We start from the raw sequence: 13,687 nt of genomic DNA on the forward strand, positions 1-13,687 counted from the left end.
TTGAGAAATGGCTGATTCCAGGGCTGGGGTAGGAAACATACAAGATGAACCTGGAACATCTTGTAATGCCAGGAAGTAAGAATGTGCTTAAAAAATGATGGGACATGTTGAAAGGACCTAGGAGCCAACTTGGAGGACCTCTCAAAGACCAAATCTGAAGCAATTTGAGCAACCAAATAAGCAATGAGAATAATAAACTAGTTAAGTCCATAACTGAATAAATCAATAAATAGGGGAGAAAGAACAGTGCTTCCCTACAGAAGAATTCTAATTAGTAAGTGTGAAAGGAATGGTAGAATTTGAAAAGCACCATTTGGCAAACACCAAAGGAATAACTCTTGCAGGCAAGAATCTTCGAGGATGGTTTGTATTGGGCAAAAGAATGACGACAAATGGGATATTTGCCATCTTGAAGAATCTCCCCACAAGATACTTATCAAAGACAAAGGGGAGGCCGGGCGCGGTGGCTCAAGCCTGTAATCCCAGCACTTTGGGAGGCCGAGGCGGGTGGATCACGAGGTCAGGAGATCGAGACTATCCTGGCTAACATGGTGAAACCCCGTCTCTACTAAAAATACAAAAAACTAGCCAGGCGTGGTGGCGGGCGCCTGTAGTCTCAGCTACTTGGGAGGCTGAGGCAGGAGAATGGCGTGAACCCGGGAGGCGGAGCTTGCAGTGAGCTGAGATCACGCCACTGCACTCCAGCCTGGGAGACACAGTGAGACTCCGTCTCAAAAAAAAAAAAAAAAAAAAAAAAAAAAAGACAAAGGGGAAAAGAGTTATCACTTTACAGTGGAGAAATCCTACAGACACCACCTTCACCAAGTGACCAAAGGTAACATCAGCAGTAATAATGAGACACTCTGACTTCAGGTAACTCCTCATATGATGCACTAAAAAGGCCAAGTGTGGCATTTCCAAAAAAAAAAAAAAAAAAGGCATAATCACGATCTAATCATGGGAAAACATCAGAGAACCCCAAACTGCGAAATATTCTCGAACAACTAGTCAGTACTCTTCAAAAGTATCAAGGTCATGAAAGATGAAGGAAGACTTTGAGTTCCAGATTCTGAACTGGATCTTGAGCTAGAAAAGGAACCTTAGTGGAACATTGGCAACATTTAAATATGGTCTGTAGCTTAATATTGTATAGCAAGGTTACTTTCCTGATTTTGATCTTTGTACTGTGGTTATATAAGATGTTGTCACTTGGGGAAGCGGGGTGAAAGGTTTTTCTGGGAACTCTGTACTATTTTTGCAACTTTTTTCTACATCTAAAATTATTTCAAAGGGGGAAAAAGATCTAGGTTGGAGACAACAGTAACAGGATTGCTGGTCAATAGGTGTGCTGGGGAGGAGGGAGAGGGAAAAAATATTTACTGCTTTGTTGCTTTGTCATCAAGCAAGATAAGAAGAAATAGACACATGTAGCAATTCTGGGCCAGGTGTGGTGGCTCACGCCTGTAGTCTCAACACTTTGAGAAGCCAAGGTGGAAACGCAGAAAGACTGCTTGAGCCCAGGAGTTCGAGACCAGCCTGGGCAACAAAGCGAGACCTCTCATTTCTAGCAAAAGACGAAAAAAATAAAAAAGCCCTAACACTTAAGATAAACTGTATAATCTGTGTATTTCCATCTGTTTGTATATGGTAAAATCTATTTTATACGTTAAGTGCATAATTGGGCATCATCTCATTCATACATTTCTGGAAGGGTTGCATATGATAGGAGAGGAGAGCAGCTTTATTAATTTGTATCTTGATTTCATTATCTGAAATTGGAATATTTTCTGAATATTTGAGACCAAACACTAGAATTAGCCAGTATTTATTTTGTGTCTGTACCAGAGTCTATTTTGACAGGTCAAAAATTTTTGGAGGATCAAATACAATGATCCATTATTAACTGAGCACCTATTATGTGCCAGGATTTGGACCAGGTGCCAAAAATGCCTCATCTCACATAATCCTCCCAACAACCCTGTGAACACCACTTAGATGAGGATGCTGAGCTTCCAAGAAATTGATGGACCTGCTTACGATCTTACAGTGAGGGAACAGTAGTGGAGGTATTTGGGAGTAACTTGCCCAGGTCTCTCAGCCAGTGAGCAGCAGAGCTGGTCTGAGATGTGAGTCTACACTTCTTTTTTTTTTTTTTTTTTTTTTGAGACCAAGTCTCGCTCTGTCGCCCAGGCTGCAGTGCAGTGGCGCAATCTTGGCTCACTGCAAGCTCCGCCTCCCGGGTTCATGCCATTCTCCTGCCTCAGCCTCCCGAGTAGCTGGGACTACGGGCACCCGCCATCAGGCCCAGCTAATTTTTTGTATTTTTAGTAGAGACGGGGTTTCACCGTGTTAGCCAGGATGGTCTCGATCTCCTGACCTCGTGATCTGCCCGCCTTGGCTCCCAAAGTGTTGGGATTACAGGCATGAGCCACTGCGCCTGGCCCTGAGTCTACACTTCTGACTACAGCTGCAGGGCCTGTTCTGTCTTCCATTCTCCACAACTAGCTGAGGGCAGGACCATTTAGGGTCTTTACAATTTTGTCCAAGTCAGTGTGTTTACTTGCAAGAGTAACATAGCAAGTTTGTATATTTTGGGGACTGGATACTCAAATCCCATGTTTATGTTTTAGCTACCCCTGCCAACACGTGTATCACCAACTATAAAACGTCTGCCAGTCTTACAGTTGGAAACAATCTCGCTTGTTCTCAGGTCTGTTTCCCTGTCAGGTTAAGTCCAGCTCTTTTTATGCGGCACTAACCGCGTCTGTCCTCTTCAACCAATGTCTGTCCACAGCTTCTGTCCATGTTCTCCCCAAAGGATCAACTTTTTCTGATTGATTTGAGTTCTTTGTGCACTCTAGATGCTGGATGTTAACCATTTGTTTAATGTAGGCGAAAAATATTTTTCCCCATACCCTGCTTATCTTTTTACTTTCCTTTTGGTGTCTTTTTTTTTTTTTTTCTTTTGAGATTGAGCCTCACTCTGTTGCCCAGCCTGGAGTGCAGTGGTGTGATCTCAGCTCACTGAGACCTCTGCCTCCCAGGTTCAAGCTATTCTCCTGTCTCAGCCACCTGAGTAACTGGGATTACAGGTGTGCACCACAACACCTGGCTAGTTTTTTGTATTTTTAGTAGAGATAGGGTTTCACTATGTTGGCCAGGCTGGTCTTAAGCTCCTGGCCTCAAGTGATCCACCTGCCTTGGTCTCCCAAAGTGTTGGGATTATAGGTGTGAGCCACTATACCCGGCCAATCCTACTGGTGTCTTATTATCATTACCATTATTGCTGTTTTAAATCTGGAGGTGTCAAATCTCTTTATTTGATGGTTTTGTATCTTTTAAATAAAGTCATAAATATATGCTTCTATATTTTCTGTCACAACTATCATAGTTTTTGCTTTTTAGGTTTTGTTATTTAATCAGTGAGGATTTATATATTTTTTTTATTTTCGAGATGGAGTCTCGCTCTGTTGCCCAGGCTGGATGCAGTGGTGTGATCTCAGCTCACTGCAACCTTCGCCCCCTGGGTTCAAGTGATTCTCCTCCCTCAGCCTCCTGAGTGGCTAGGATTACAGGCACGCACCACCATGCCCGGCTAACTTTTGTATTTTTAGTAGAAATGGGGTTTCACCATTTTGGTCAGGTTGGTCTCAAACTCCTGACCTCGTGATCAGCCCACCTCAGCCTCCCAAAGTGCTGGGGTTACAGGTGTGAGCCACTGCACATGGTCCAGGATTTATTTTTATAAGTAGAGTAAGGTAGGGAAACTAACTACTTTTTTTCCAAATTGATAATTGTTTTCCCAGCCAACTTTATTAAATTGTCCTCCATCTTTCTCTTCTTAAATTATATATAAGGTTTAACTGTTTTAAAAATGAACATATATTATTTGTATAACAATAAGAAATACAATTACTTAAAAGGAATATAGATTGGGTGCAGTGGCTGAAACCTGTAATCCCAGCACTTTGGGAGGCTGAGGCGGGAGGATCACTTGAGTTTGGGAGTTCGAGACCAGCCTGGGCAATACAGCGAGAACCCCATTTCTACAAATAATTTAAAAAATTAGCCAGGTGTGGTGGCGCGCACCTGTGGTCCCTGCTACTTGGGAGGCTGAGGCAGGAGGATCACCTGAGCCTGGGAGGTTGAAGCTGCAGTGAGCTATGATTGCACCACTGTACTCCAGCCCAGGCAACAGAATGAGACCTGGTCTCCAAAAACAAAGAAACAAAAAGGGCTGGGCTAGGTGGCTCATGCCTGTAATCCCAGGCCTTTGGGAGGCCAAGGCGGGCAAATTATTTGAGATCAGGAGTTCAAGACTAACCTAGCCAACATGGTGAAACCCCGTCTCTACTAACATTACAAAAATTAGCTGGGCGTGGTGGTGCACACTTGTAATCCCACTCAGGAGGCTGAGGCAGGAGAATCACTTGAAACCAGGTAGCGGAGATTACAGTGAGCTGAGATTGCACCACTGCACTCCAGGCCTGGGTGATAGAGCAAGACTCTGTCTCAAAAAGAAAAAAAGACAAAAGGAATACAATTATGTGCCGATGCTTACCTTTCTTGCATTTCTCAGTTGTCTTGCACGAGACCAGGCACATAACATGTGCTTAATAAGTATTTCTGAACTTAAGGCACCAACTTGTCTATTTTCTATTTAAAAATATTATGGACAATACCTTCTTCTTGTTAACTATGGTATCATTCCAGGCATTTGGTGGTGAGATCACAGTACTGAAGGTTTTGTTCTCTTGGTGTCAGTTTTTTAGTTAGATTGCAAAGAATCCCATTCTACAGATATAAGAACAGTAATGTTGGGTGCCAGGATTCGGTATTTGAAAAAACGAAATTGACAAGCCACATGTAATCTTTATATCCTCTTATGCCCTTATTGGATTATTCATATCACACATTTTCAGCTATTCTTAAACTACTTTGCAGCAGTGCTGAATCTTTTCCCAAATAAGGAAACGAGGTTACAGAAATAAGGGTACAATGAGTAGCCTTTTATAGATACTACCTGGGCCTGGCACGGTGGTTCATGCCTATAATCCCAGCATTTTGGGAGGCCGAGGTGGGCAGATCACCTGAGGTCGGGAGTTCAAGACCAGCCTGACCAACATGGAGAAACCCCATCTCTACTAAAGAAAAATACAAAATTAGCCGGGCATGGTGGCGGGCGCCTGTAATCCCAGCTACTTGGGAGGCTGAGGCAGGAGAATCGCTTGAACCCGGGAGGCGGAGATTGAGGTGAGCCAAGATTGTGCCATTGCACTCCAGCCTGGGCAACAAGAGCAAAACTCCGTCTCAAAAAAAAAAAAAAAAAAAAAAAATAGACTGGCTGTGCATTTCTCCTTCCTTCGTTTTAAATATGTCAAGTTTTAAGGGATCTCTGGGGGAAGATTTCCTCCAGCGCCCGCCCTCGCCCCTCCCCAAGGCGGCTCCCATTCATTTTCTGACATAAGGAGCTTTGTCAACCGCTGCGCATTTCCAATTTTCAGGTTGCCCTCAGAGTTACTGAAAATCCGGCAAAGCTGTCCATTTATTTTATTGTGGCGCCCACCCCATTGGCTTTCCTTGATCACTGCTTTGTCCGGCGATCAAGATTTACATTTAAATATAGGAATAGAAACAGACTTTGAGGCTATTAGCAATGAAAGATAATCAATTGGAAATGGTTCCCTGCTGGGCAATTTTCAAGCAGAGTCATCACCAAAAACCAATTGTGCTGGCAGCTTTTGGCCGTTGTGAACATCACCGTCCAATTAGAATTACAGCCCTTGCCGAGTCCCGTGATTCATACACAATTGATATTGAATATTGATTCAGCAAAGCAAGGCCTATGGGATAAATTCCCAACATTTGGGGAACAAAAAGATTTTAAATAATTCCTCTTTTTGCTGATTACTACAATGGTTATGTACAAAAATGGTGAAACTTCAAATGATTTTATGCTTATAGCACTTACGTTGTCTGATTAAGGGGTTGGTAGATTTTATATATGTATATTGACACCTGGTCATTAGAACACTCATGATCCTTGATATTTTTGGTATGCTTTTATTTAATATACTATATATCACCTAAACAATGCAAAAATATGATCTCATATGGATTTTCAAAAATTCTTTACTAATGTCATTGAGTTATTAATGCTATAACAATAATCAGCTTATCTAAATTAGCACAGTACTTAACAAAAGAATATGCATTTTGGAAAACGGGCCAGTCACCATTTTGGCCTTTCACCATTGCTGAGGGTAAACCGCTATAGTCCTTGTGGAAAACAATTTGGCAATGTTTAGCAAAAGCCTTAAAAATGTTCATAACCTTTAACCCATTAATTCAATTTCTGGGAATCTATCTGAAGAAAATAACGCTATATACGGAAAGAGCTTGAAGCATTAAGATGATAAACACAGCATTACTTTTAATTACACAAATGCAGGATGAGGTGGCACACACAGTCCTGGCTATGGAGTAGGCTGAGGTGGGAGAATCGCTTGAGCCCAGGAGTTCTAGGCTGCAGTGAGCTACGATTGCACCGGTGGATACCCATTGCACTCCAGCCTGGGCAACACAGCAAGACCTACCTCTTAAAAAAAATGAGAAGAAAACCAAATGCCTACCAAGAGAGTAATGGTCAAGTAACATGTTTTTAAGTCATATATAATAATATGAAGAAATGCCATATTAGTTTTCAAAGAAGGAAAAGAAAACGTTCACATTGTACACACATTAACATATACCATACAGTGATGTAAAAACATAATAGAGCAAAAGGCTAATAGAGCAAAATGTTAGCAGTAGTGGCCTATAGATTTGGGACTAGATTATATAGGTAATTCTACTTTCCCATATTATTTTGTATTTTCCAACATTTCTGTATAATACATGAATTTAATGCATATAATGAAAATGAGTGTCTTATAATATTTTCTTTTCTTATGAAAATACCAATAATACATTAGTGTACTGTCTCCCAATACAATATTAATACTTTTTTTTTTTTTTTTTGAGATGGAGTCTGGCTCATCGCCCAGGCTGGAGTGCAGTCGCGCGATCTCGGCTCACTGCAAGCTCTGCCTCCCGGGTTCACGCCATTCTCCTGCCTCAGCCTCCCGAGTAGCTGGGACTACAGGCGCCCGCCACCTCGCCCGGCTAGTTTTTTGTATTTTTTAGTAGAGATGGGGTTTCACCGTGTTAGCCAGGATGGTCTCGATCTCCTGACCTCGTGATCCGCCCGCCTCGGCCTCCCAAAGTGCTGGGATTACAGGCTTGAGCCACCGCGCCCGGCCAATATTAATACTTAAGAGGAGTGGTGGCCAGGCACGGTGGCTCATGCCTATAATGCCAGCACTTTGAGAAGCTGAGGTGGGTTGATCATTTGACGGCAGGAGGTCAAGACCAGCCTGGCCAACATGGTGAAAGCCCGTCTCTACCAAAACCGAAAAACAAAAACCAAAAATGAGCTGGGCATGGTGGTACACGCTTGTAATCCCAGATCCTTGGGAGGCTGAAGCAGAAGAAGCGCTTGGACCCGGGAGGCGTAGGTTGCAGTGAGCTAAGATCGCGTCACTGCCCTCCAGCCTGGGAGGCAGAGCGAGACTCTGTCTCAAAAAAGAAAGGAGTGGTAAATTTTTGGTAATATTTTATTAAACAAAAGCGTAAGAGTGGGAGGTAAACTATAGATGGAGTCAGGGAATAGACCCTCTGTATGATGGAAATGAGGTTTTTTTTTTTTTTTTTTTTGCAGTAACAAGGGGAGCTGCTGAAATGACTGTTGCAGTAACTGAATAAACTCCTGTTTATCCTAAAATTAGAATCCTGGAGGAATAACAAAGAAGACCAGGAAGGCAAATTTTTGTTTTTGAGGCGGAGTCTCGCTCTGTCGCCCAGGCTGGAGTGCAGTGGGGCGATCTCAGCTCACTGCAAGCTCCGCCTCCCGGGTTCACGCCATTCTCCTGCCTCAGCCTGCCGAGTAGCTGGGACTACAGGCGCCCGCCAGCATGCCCGGCTAATTTTTTGGTAATTTTTAGTAGAGACGGGGTTTCACCGTGTTAGCCAGGATGGTCTTGATCTCCTGACCTCGTGATCCACCCACCTTAGCCTCCCAAAGTGCTGGGATTACAGGCGTGAGCCACCGTGCCCGGCGGGAAGGCCGTTTGTTCTCCAGACTCACATCTAGAAAGGACAGATTACATGCAATTCACAAATTGCATTATGAAAAGCTCTTTTCGGTTTGTCACCCTAGTACTTTCCAGAGAGTGGCAGAAAACCAAGTTAAAAATATTCAGGCCGGGCGCGGTGGCTCATGTCTATAATCCCAGCACTTTGGGAGGCTGAGGTGGGTGGATCACAAGGTCAGGAGTTCAAGACCAGCCTGGCCAAGATAATGAAACCCCATCTCTACTAAAAATACAAAAATTAGCCGGGCATTGGGCCGGGGGCACTGGCTCACGCCTGTAATCCCAGCACTTTGAGAGGCTGAGGCGGGCGGATCACCTGAGGTCAGAAGTTCGAGACCAGCCTCTAATCAAAATACAAAATTAGCCGGGCATGGTGGCAGGCGCCTGTAATCCAAGCTACTTGGGAGGCTGAGGCAGGAAAATCACTCGAACCCGGGAGGCGGAGGTTGCGGTGGGCAGAGATTGCGCCATTGCACTCCAGCCTGGGTGACCAGAGCGAAACTCCATCTCAAAAAACAAAACAAAACAAAACCCCCCAAAAAGGTAGTGGATTACTAGTGGGGAAGTCTGGGCAAAATGTAGAAGAGATATTTCTTTATTATTCCTCACAGCTGCATGTGAATCTACAATGATCTCCATGTAGACTGAGATTCAAATAAAACTATTTACAAAAACAGGTGGCAGGACAGACTTAGTCCCTGGACTGTAGTTTGCTGATCCCTGGATAAGACTATTGGGGCCAGTTTTTACTTCCCTGGGATAGGATTCTTTGTGCACACCCTTTGTGATATACATTTGCAGGGCTCTCCCACTGCACACAAAGTATATTTCCCCACCCTCTGATGCTGGACTTGCTCTAGGTAGTGGAACATTAGTAGACATGATGCAAAGAGGGGCTCTACCCTGTTTTGTGAGTTTGCTTGCCCTCTTGCACTCCTGTGATCTGCCATGAGAAAATCAGTCATTGTTGACCCAGGGAGAATGTAGGGATCCAGGGAACAGAACTGAATCCAATCTAGATCTGAAGCCATGCCCACTTACCCAGAAGCCTAGAACAGAGCTGCCCTGTTCAATCACGAGCCAGAAAAATAAGCACTTGCTGTAAGGCCCTGGGCTTTTGGGGGTGGTTTGTTATGGGGCATTATCTTAGCAATAACTGACTAATACACCATCCAGCATTCTTGGCCAACAAGCAATAGATGTTGCTTTGCACAGCTGGGGTGACCTCTGTCAGGGTATGTGTTTTGTTCACTATAGTCTCCATTTTCCAGATGAAGGACTATTGATTTGCAGCAAATAGTCGAAAAAAACAAATGTGGAATTATTTTAATAGTCAACCATGCCCACTGGATATAAAAATGCAAGTTTTGGCCAGGCACCGTGGCTCACGCCTGTAATCCCAACACTTGGGAGGCTGAGACGGGTGGATCACCTGAGGTCTGGAGTTCGAGACCAGCTTGGCCAACATGGTGAAACTCCATCTCTACAAAAATCAGCTGGGCATGGTGGTGGGTGCCTGTAATTCCAGCTACTTGGGAGGCTGAGGCAGGACAATCGCTTGAACCCAGGAGGCGGAAGTTGCAGTGAGCAGAGATTGTGCCATTGTACTCCAGCCTGGGCAACAAGAGTGAAACTCCATCTCAAAAAAAAAAAAAAAAAAAAAAAAGTTTTATTGCTAGAGGAGGAAGAGGAGGAGGAAAAGGTCAGGGGGATGTGTGCTCTTTTAGTCTTGGCTTACCCAAGAACAATTCTTAAATCTTGAATAATTTTAAAGAAAAGAAGAGCAGATCATCAGTCCATCCTCAGTGCACTGACCCTCAAACAATGCAGGGATTAGGGGCACCAACGGCACATATTTTGTACATGTATTACATACTGAATTCGCACAATAGTACAAGCTAGGGAAAAGAAAATGTTACTGAGAAAAGTGGGAGTGGATCATCATGCAAGTCTTCATTCTCGTCATCTTCACATTGAGTAGGCTGAGGAGAAGGGATTGGTCTTGCTGTCTCAGGGGTAGCAGAAGAGGAAGAAAATCCATATATAACTGGACCCACAGAGTTCAAACCGGTTTTTTTTTTTTTTGGAGATAGGGTCTGTGTTGCCCAGGCTAGGGTACAATGGTACGATTAACAACTCACTGCAGCCTGCAACTGCTGGCTTCACGCGATCCTCCCACCTCAACCTCCCAAGCACCTGGGACTACAGGTATACACCATCATGCCCAGCTCATTTTTGATTTTTATATAGAGACAGGATCTCACTCTGTTGCCCAGGCTGGTGTCAAACTCCTGGGCTCAAGTGATCCTCCTGCCTTGGCCTCCCAAGGGGCTGAGATTACAGGCATGAGCCACCATGCCAGCCAACTAAGCAGCTTTAATGAGACGGTCACAAGCAATGTGTTATGACAGACGGGAATGCGTCTCCAAGGTGACGGGCAGTGACCCTTGCAGGAACGTTGTACTGCACATCCTTCTCAGGTGGGGCCCATGTGTTGATGGAAGCAGTGAAGAGAGAGAGAGCAGAGAGATGTCATTCACAAGATGGCGATGAGAAGAGTCATTGCTGCTTGGTGTGTAGGAATGAGGTAGGGTGGTTAGAGGGAGGCATCGCAAAGAAATGCCCTGGGAGCACTACCTGCTCATGTCTGATGACTCTGCCCTTCGGGAGCCTCCTCCGTAATGTGGGTCAGCATCACTTACGTTGGAAAGTTGCTGGATGATGCTGAGGTGTTTGTGACACTCACAGCAACACCTGGCACTGGTAGCTCCTGTAATTGTTAATTTGTCAGCTAACACAAAAACAGCCACGACGACAAATTTTAAATCAAAACTTTTGGCTGGGCATGGTGGCTCACGCCTGTAATCCCAGCACTTTGGAAGGCCAAGGCGGGCAGATCACTGGAGGTCAGGAGTTCAAGACCAGCCTGGCCAACATGGTGAAACTCTGTCTCTACCAAAAATACAAAAATTAACCAGGCGTGGTGGCATGTGCCTGTAATCCTAGCTACTTTGGAGGCCAAGGCACGAGAATCGCTTGAACCCGGGAGGCGAAGGTTGCAGTGAGCTAAGATTGCACCACTGCACTCCAGCCTGGGTGATGGAGTGAGACTTTACCTCAAAAAAGCCCCACAAACTTTTACAAATACACCAAGACACTATTAATGATGACTGCTTTTTGGGAGGTAAAATAAGGGATAGTGAAAAGAGATGTTTTCCTATACATCCCCAGGTATTGCTTGACAAAAAAAAAAAAAAAAAAAAAAGCACATTATTTTAAAAGACAAAATGTTTTAAGGATGTAGGAGTTTTTATAAATGGCTTTCCTGGCCAGGCCTGGTGGCTCACACCTGTAATCACACCACTTTGGGAGGCCGAGGCGGGCGGATCACTTGAGGTTAGGAGTTCAAGACCAGCCTGGCCAACATGGTGAAACCCTGTCTCTAATAAAAATACAAAAATTAACCTGGCGTGGTGGCGCACGCCTGTAGTCCCAGCTACTTGGGAGGCTGAGGCAGGAGAATCACTTGAACTTGGGAGGTGAAGGTTGTAGCGAGCCGAGATTGTGCCACTGCACTCTAGCTTGGGTGACAGAGTAAGACTCCATATCAAAAAATAAATTAAATAAATGGCTTTCCTATTTAGAAAAGATGTGTTTAGTTTTGTAGTGGGATGAACATTTGATATATGTAAATTTACTTCATATCATTTATATATATTCTTGAGAAACACTACAGTCTCTAAATATACCCACAACTAGATGACAAAGGCCTTTGTATTTGAGCTTAATATAAACCAATATTTGGGAACAGCATATATCAGGAAAAAAAATCACAAATACTGTGTTCATGTCAAAAGCAATCTGAGAAATAAGAGCAGTTTAATTCTCATGTTTATTGCCGCACTATTCACAACGCAAAGGTAAAATCAACCTCAGTGTCCATCAACAGACAAACGGATAAAAATGTGGTACATATATAGATGGAATACTATTTGGCCATAAAAAGAATAAAATCCTGTTATTCACAGCAACATGGGTGGAACTGGAGGTCATTGTGTTAAGTGAAATAAGCTAGGCACAGAAAGACAAATACGCATGTTCTTGCTTGTATATGAGAAAAAAAAAAGTTCATCTCATGGAGAGTAGATTGACAGATACCAGAGGCTGGGAAGGGCGTGTGGGTGTTGGGGTAGAGGGTGGTGAACAGAGGTTGATCAATGGATACAAACATACAGTTAGAAGGAATAAGTTCCAATGTTCAATAGCAGAGTAGGTTGACTATAGCTACTAAAATGTATTGTGTATTTCATGGCCTTTTTTTTTTTTTTTTTGAGACAGAGTTTTGCTCTTTTATCCAGGCTGGAGTGCACTGACATGATCTCGGCTCACTGCAACCTCCGCCTCCCGGGTTCAAGCGATTCTCCTGCCTCAGCCTCCCGAGTAGCTGGGATTACAGGCAACTGCAACCATGCCCAGCTAATTTTTGTATTTTTAGTAGAGATAGGGTTTCGCCACGTTGGCCAGGCTGGTCTCGAACTCCTGATCTCGTGATTTGCCCACCTTGGACTCCCAAAAAGATGGGATTACAGGCATGAGCCACCGTACCCGACCTGTATTGTGTATTTCAAAGCAGCTAAAAGAGAGGACTTAAAATGTCCCCAACACATAGAAATGATAAATACTTGGCCAGGTGCAGTGGTTCATGCCTGTAATCCCAGCACTTTGGGAGGCCAAGGCGGGTGGATCACCTGAGGTCTGGAGTTTGAGACCAGCCTAGTCAACATGGCGAAACTCCATCTCTACCAAAAATACAAAAATTAGCCAGGCATGGTGGTGGGCGCCTGTAATCCCAGCTACTCAGGAGGCTGAGGCAGGAGATTTGCTTGAACTGGGAGGTGGAGGTTGCAGTGAGCAGAGATCGTGCCACTGCACTCCAGCCTGGGCAACACAGTGAGCCCGTCTCCAAAAAGAAAAAATGAATACTTGAGGCGATAGACACCTCAAATACATTGACTAGATCATGACACATTCGACGCATGTAACAAAATATGACGTGTATCCTATAATCACAAATATCATGTATTAATAAAAAAATTTTTAAAGCAATAGTTTAAAATTCAATACCATATTTCATAAGCTGCTCTGACCGGCTAGAGCAGGAGTTAGGAAATTATGGCCTATGGATCAACAATAGCCAATAACCTGCTAGTTAAATTGAAATTTTTGAGATAATTGTAGATTCATGTGCAGTTGTAAGAAGTAATACAGAAAAAGCCCTTGTATGCTTCGCCCAGTTTCTCCAGCGGTAATCCACCTCTTTTAGGTAATCTACCACCATGAGCTAAGAACGGTTTTTGAATTTTTTTTCTTTTTGGAAACAGGGTTTTTCTCTGTTGCCCAACCTGGTATACAGTGGTGCAGTTATGGCTCTGGGCTAGAGACTGGGCTAGGATTAGTGAAGAAAAGAGTATCTAGAATAAAAATTATTCTTTCAA

Source organism: Papio anubis, chromosome 16 (genome assembly GCF_008728515.1).
Source record: "Papio anubis isolate 15944 chromosome 16, Panubis1.0, whole genome shotgun sequence".
In the NCBI taxonomy this organism is placed as follows: domain Eukaryota; kingdom Metazoa; phylum Chordata; class Mammalia; order Primates; family Cercopithecidae; genus Papio; species Papio anubis.